Source organism: Macadamia integrifolia, unplaced genomic scaffold (genome assembly GCF_013358625.1).
Source record: "Macadamia integrifolia cultivar HAES 741 unplaced genomic scaffold, SCU_Mint_v3 scaffold2542, whole genome shotgun sequence".
Taxonomy (NCBI): domain Eukaryota; kingdom Viridiplantae; phylum Streptophyta; class Magnoliopsida; order Proteales; family Proteaceae; genus Macadamia; species Macadamia integrifolia.
In genome coordinates this window covers 47744-54415 of record NW_024868783.1, presented here as the reverse complement: position 1 = coordinate 54415, position 6672 = coordinate 47744, and the positions used below count along the sequence as shown (strand labels likewise).

Genomic DNA, 6672 nt, shown 5'->3' with positions numbered 1-6672 from the left:
AATTATGTCCCTGACTTTCTTACCCGTGAATTCCTACAGAGTTAGACTTTACAAATCAACCTTATCAGGATGGCTCCCCCTAAGGAGTCCACCTCCTCATATATATTTGATATATATATATATATATATATTTGATAAGGTTCTGGCTGTATTATAGGATTTTGTGGTTCTGGCTATGTATATATACACATACCAGTAATCTTGTGGTATATATAATATATACCTGATTCGTATATAGATATCTCGTACAAATATATATTTATATATATAAAGGGTGGTCTCCTTACAATTACTTGTTGCCACTCAAAGGTGATAAGTCGGAATAGAAAGTAAATGGTTGGCTCTTGCAACTGTTAGGTTGAACTTCTCAGTCATGTCCAAGTCACCAGGTGACATGCCACTAGGTAGCTCCCAATCAAAGCAATGTACCAGTTGTGCAAGTATTAGTTTAACTACAACTAAGCCCAAATGAATGTCGGGGCACCCTCTACGACCTGATCCAAATGGGATAAATTGGAAAACATGTCCCCAAAAATCAATATCAATGCCCATGAATCTTTCAGGCAAGAACTCTTCAGCATTATCTAACCACACAACCGGGTCTCTTTGAATTGCCCAAGCATTTATAATGACACGAGATTTCTTAGGTGTATGGTATCCATTGATTGTTATATCTTCCATGGACTCACGGGGCACAAGCAATGAAGCAACAGGGTGAAGCCTCATGACTTCCTTCACTACCATGTCCAAGTAGTTTAGCTTCACTAAATCCTCTTCTTCAACTAGCCGATCTATGCCTACTTTATCCTTCAAATCTTCTTGGAGTTCAACACCATTGGATGCCTTAACAGTTCAGAAAGGGCCCATTCAACTGTGACAGTAGATGTGTCCATTGCAGCCACAAGCATGTCCAAAATGATTGCTTGATCATATAGCACTGTTCATCATTAGCTGCACTTTCGGATTCCAACATTAATTGTAGCATTACATCGATGAAGTCGTCCTTGTGGTTATTATTTTGAGGATCTTTCGCAACATGTATGTGCTCATCAATGATCTTCTCGAAGAACTCATCGAAGACTTTGTTCATAGCCTTCATCCTACGAGCCAATCCCTGGAACATGAATAATTAATTTGTTATTAAAACAATATTGGATTGTATATAGATGTGAAGAATGGCCTGTTTCACACACTTTGATGAGAAGGTGGGGAATTTGCGGGAAAAAAAAATCCTCTTTCTAGTTGCATCACTGTATCCGGTGAGTGGGAGCACCTTAGGGCGCGTGCAACTAGGGAGAGAATCAACGTTTTGGGGAATTTTATAGTTCTTCATTTAAGAAAAGAAATAATCTATAGACTACGAAAAAATACATTTAGTGTGACCAAGAGGTCAATTTTGACTACCAGAAGTAATGGAATTAGGTTCAACCCAAAAGAGTAATGAGATTAGATTGGTCAGGCTACTGGAGAAAGTTCGATATGTTGTATCTTCAAGAATGTCAGCAAAAAAGAAAAGATTATTTTTGGGATTGAGTTTTTATTCAGAAGTGTAGTGTACATTATCACTCCCGTGAGTTTATCTCTCTCCTCAAAAAAAGAGAGGTAGATATGTCATTTCATAGAAGAAGGAGAGAGAGTCTGAGAGAATCAGGAACTGCTAGCATATGCTACACTCCTCGATAAAATTCATTTTCCCATAATTTCTTTTAGGGAGTGGATTTCATGAAAGACAATGTGGCCACTACACTAGCATGTTAGCCAACGGGAATGCATACAGAAGCATCAATAGGGGCGAGATTTTTGCCTTGCAAAACAGCTGAGGTTGTCATGTCATGCCCTTTTGTGTTTAGGCACAAGGAACTCTTAGCATAGCTACATTCCCGGACTAAATTTGTTTTCCCATAATTTTTTGTAGGGAGTAGGTTTCATGAAAGGTAATTTGGCCACTGCATTAGTGTAGGAGCCAATGGAAAAACATGTAGAAGCATCAATAAGTGTAGGATTTCTGCTTTGCATGAGGAATGAGGCTATCATGTCACCCCCTTTTATGTCTAGGGGCAGGGACCACACTGTTTTTCATGCTTTTGTTTCCTTTTATGGGGGAATGTTTCTTACATCAATAGTGCAGAAATGATTTCATATGTCAACAATTTCTTTTATTATGTGAAGTGTCTTTTAAGGCCTAAACTTTATGAACATGTTGTATATGTATCCTTAACGGAAAAGATCGATGTCCGATCGCGCTCCCTAAGGCCCAGACATATGACTGAGTGAAAAGACAACCATGTCCCCAACACATGTTCTCACATTGGTCTAGGCACTAGCGCAGGCACCACATAACCTGATAGCAAACCTTCGCCAATATCTTTATTGCTCGTCATGAGTTAAATTTCAAATCAATCTGATGCCCCATATCAGTCAATCCAATATTTTAAAAAATATTTGGATTCATCCTTGAGTATTTTTGGGATTTTTGTTTTGTTTATAACATATTGTACGCCAATTCTGGAGATGAATGTATTTTAATTACAGAAAAAAGATCACTCCCTGACTGTACAGCTCTGAACCTGCATGAGTCATTAAGGGGTGCACATGAGCGTTAACTGGAGGTGGGTCATGATAATTTATAGTGGTGGGGCCATCATTCCACCCCCACCACCAGCTGCGTGTAGGGGCCATATTACCGGGAGAGTTGTGTTGCCCATTAAAGTAAAATTATCAGATCACATGCTTCCACAGACATGCCTCCCATAACATGGCACATAGAAAGAAAATTAGGAAAAATAACTCTATTAAGGAGCGTGGCCCACAATAGAGCACCGGTCTCTCTCTCTCTCTCATGTAAAATGGATTTCTCTGTAGAAGGAGAGAGAGGTACTGCACTCCCAGACAGATGACTCATGAATCATGATTGCTATGGCATCTCCTTGTTGATGGAATTTAAATTTCATTGTTTTAATGGGAAAAAAGAAAAATGTTTTATAGAGATTGAAACTTGGCTGGAGGTCCAGTGAGCCAAGACTGGGAATGTAATCGGCCAAGTTGAAATCTCCAACAAGCTTGACAGCTTCCTCTACAACTGTTTGAGGTGGAATCTGTCGTTCTTGCTGTCGATCAACATCTGGTAAGTCATGTCCTCTATCAGCGAACCGACCTTGGAACTCACATCAACCACTACACCAGACTCATCTTTAAGCGACTGAACAAAGAGACCAACTTCCTCTCTCCTCATATGCTTAAATGAATCAACTTTGGCAGCGCTGAGGAGCTTTATGGTGCACAACTTGCGGACGTTGCGCCAATATGGACCGTATGTAGAAAACGCAATGCCCTTGTTCCCGTAAGAAAGGTATTGAGCTCCCATGTTGTATGGTCGACTGGCGAAGACAATGTCGTGGGTGTTGAGGAACAACTCGGCTGCCTGAGGAGATGATACGACCACCGTCGGCACGAGGCCGAGCCGGAGATACATAATGGGTCCATACTTCTTGGCCCATTGATGGAGGGTATGATGAGGAAGAACACCCAGCATGAGAAGATTGCTTAGAATCGGCAGCCCCTGAGGACCCGTGGCCGTAGTGGCCCATCACCTTGCTTCGCTTTGGAAGCATGCCGTAATTGGGTTGCTAAAGACCAGAGCCCTCTAAGGACTACTAAGAGAACTGCGATGGTCCAAGATGCCATTAGAGATGGGACGGAAGGACTGTTGCTCATAATCTCTCAACTACAATTCTTACACACATCTCGCTTTAGGAACTAGTTGTCTAAAATAGAGTATGGGGTGAAATGACCATCATGTCCCCCATAAAAGGTAAAAATCCTACCCTGATTGATGCTATTATCCATGCTTTACACTTTCCCATAAGAAACACTTCCACGTAGATAGGATACACATGGGTTGGGGGCAAGCCGGTCTTCTTACATCTGATTATATCTGAATGTAAAGATTGCAATCAGGTAGAATTCTTTTCCTTAAAATGTAAAATAAGAAGGACTAGAAATATCTCCTACGCTAAGGTTCAATCAATGAGGGGAAGAGTGACATAAGAGGTTCGTTTGTAGCACACCCCTGTGCTACAGATGGTGTAGCACTACTCCATATTGTGATACATGGCAGACGTTTGATCCTAAGGTGCTAGCTACTGCGAATGTAGAGAGACCCCTGGACCAGCAAAGCACCAAATTCCACTGTACTTCTTCTCTGACGATCCCATTCTAGCAATCAAGCAGCCGGCAAAATGACCAGAACTCGGTTCTGGCGCTCAAGCTTTCATCGAACATCAACCATAGCACAGCAAATGCAATAAACACAATGGAAAATCCAAAAGTAAACGGATGGGGAGATTATTACATAGTTGAGAAATAAATGAACTTGGGGAAGCAAAACAGAAGAAAAGGGAAAGTTAGCCGAAAATTATAGCGGCCATGACATCTAAATCCAAACCCCATCAGAAACGAAGGATGAAAATGAATAGACTCCATCACAGAACATGGCATCTTCATCAATTCTCAACGACTATTGAAATCGGAACCAAAAATGAGATGACTCTTGCTTCATTCAGAGACCTTTAAGAGTCTCCTCTTGAAATTTCTAAAGCCAACGATCCAAGGTACCCATGGGAAACGCAAATCTCCCAACACTGATACAACAAAGAGACTACGAGAATGAAAGTATTTCTCCCAACTCCTAGTGCCAAGGGCTCGATTAGGTTGCTATGCACAAATGAATGGCAAAGAGAAAATGGAGCGAACAAAAAAGAAAAAAAAAAGATTTAAACGAATCCTTAAAGAAACCAGAAGAGCTTACAAACAAAACAAAATGAACAGCGGGCATCGACAGGGCAGGGCAGTTGCAACAAAGCCAAACTCAGATGGGAAAGCTTCTTCATGCAGCAACGAAAAATGGTAGGGGAAAATTGTGGGGAAATCTGTAAGTTTTTTCTGTTCGATTCTTCCCTCCCTTGTGAAGCTACAATAAGCTTGAACGGAGGAAGGAGAGGGGAGCAGAAGAACACTCACCTGAAGGTCGCTGGAGAAGGAGTAGGCCGGGTGAGGCTATTTTCCTAAATCCACTTGCCTGCAATGCATGTAGGAAACCCTTCTCCTCCCTCAAAGATAGTCACCATCGATTTTAAATTATCCACGTGTCACCATTACAGACCGCGCTACACCATTTGTAGCACAGAGGTGTGCTACAGACGAGCCTGATTCGGCACGACACTCCCAGCCTTTCCCCAAAATGATTTGATTCCAGATCTTCCTAGAGTTATCCACCCTCCTCGTGTCTGGGGTCATGATTAAGAGATTCTTATCAACAACTTTCATCATCTATGACTATGTCGACAAGCTCTTTATATCTTTTAAGACATCCATCAATGAGAATCAGATGGTTGGGAATCCCTTCGGTATGTGTCCAGATGCTCTTAGTCGTCTGATACTCATCGCACCTCACCGCCCGTCGCAGAGGATGTGGACTCCTCTTGTTTATGAAACGGCCTCATTGTGGTTTGCCCGTTAAAAGGGATTTTGCTAATTCCAATTTAACTGTGTGGATTCCTATTAAAAGTCATGTTTCACCCATCTCATCTTGGTCACCTCACATTGTTTTCTCTTTCTCCTTATGTGGTCGATCAATAAATTGTGGCAGTAGTCTGTCACTTTCTCTTATCTTCTTTTTTTGTTTTTTAGAGTTATGTTTAATTGTCAAAAAAGTGAAAAAATAAAAGGTAAGAAATTTTAAATACTTGAATTTGAGAAGAGAGACACATAATTCAACATTGCATCTTGGGCAAAGAAAATTCTGCATGATGTAATGATTGATTTACATGTTTATCTCTCTCCTTATTTTTTTTCTTTATTTTTTTTGTTTTCTCCATAATCAAATATAGCCTTAGATTTTAGGATTAGATTTTTCTGGGAGTGGATAACTTTAAGAATAGATTGGACCTCTCCATGTCTCTATACATGTACGTAGAGAGTTCTTCCATGTTTTCTATGAGTCCAAGATCAACTACACATTTACGCTGGTACGATGACATATGTTCTTGTAGTGATAGAGAAGCTTTGAGTTGTTAGCTATACTTTCAATTTAATCCCCTAACCTTCTCTTCCCCTCACCCTTTCATTGTGATTTTACAAATGTGCTGAGTCCCCATCCGCTCCTCGTGTGGAGAATAAACACTCTCCATGTATGGTGAAAACTCTACATGTGTCTATCACATAAGTAATGTGCTACTCACAACCACAGTGTGCATATGCCCCGAGTCTGAGATGCATTCTCCATCCCGCGATACGCCCATAGGGTTGTCGGAAAAAGCCCATCATGAGCACTTAAAAAAGTAAATCGTGGCCGAACCACAGAAAAAATTAAAAGCAGTACGATTGGCCCTCTGAATATATCACCAAGGTTTCCAACTGTCCTTATGATCAGCCAGGCGTACTTCTAACCACCACGGCGGTCCGCGATCGACACTTCCCTCCAGTGATAATCCAACACGTAAACCCCTATCGAGGGTATATGAAATCCTAATCACATGCTCCTACATGATATAGTACAACTGCATAGTTCTTCCATCTCCTATTTCATGGTGAACCAATGCATTTGTTTCCAAGCCGCCTACGACATCTATTCTAGAAAATCCCACACATATTCAGCAAATCGACATTATATAT

The 6672-nt window shown here is 41.0% G+C and overlaps 1 pseudogene; it reads right to left on the bottom strand.

The window, feature by feature from the left end:
* Positions 1 to 303: 303 nt before the first annotated feature.
* On the bottom strand, positions 304 to 4214 carry LOC122066708 (annotated as a pseudogene).
* Between the last annotated feature and the right edge of the window lie 2458 nt (positions 4215 to 6672).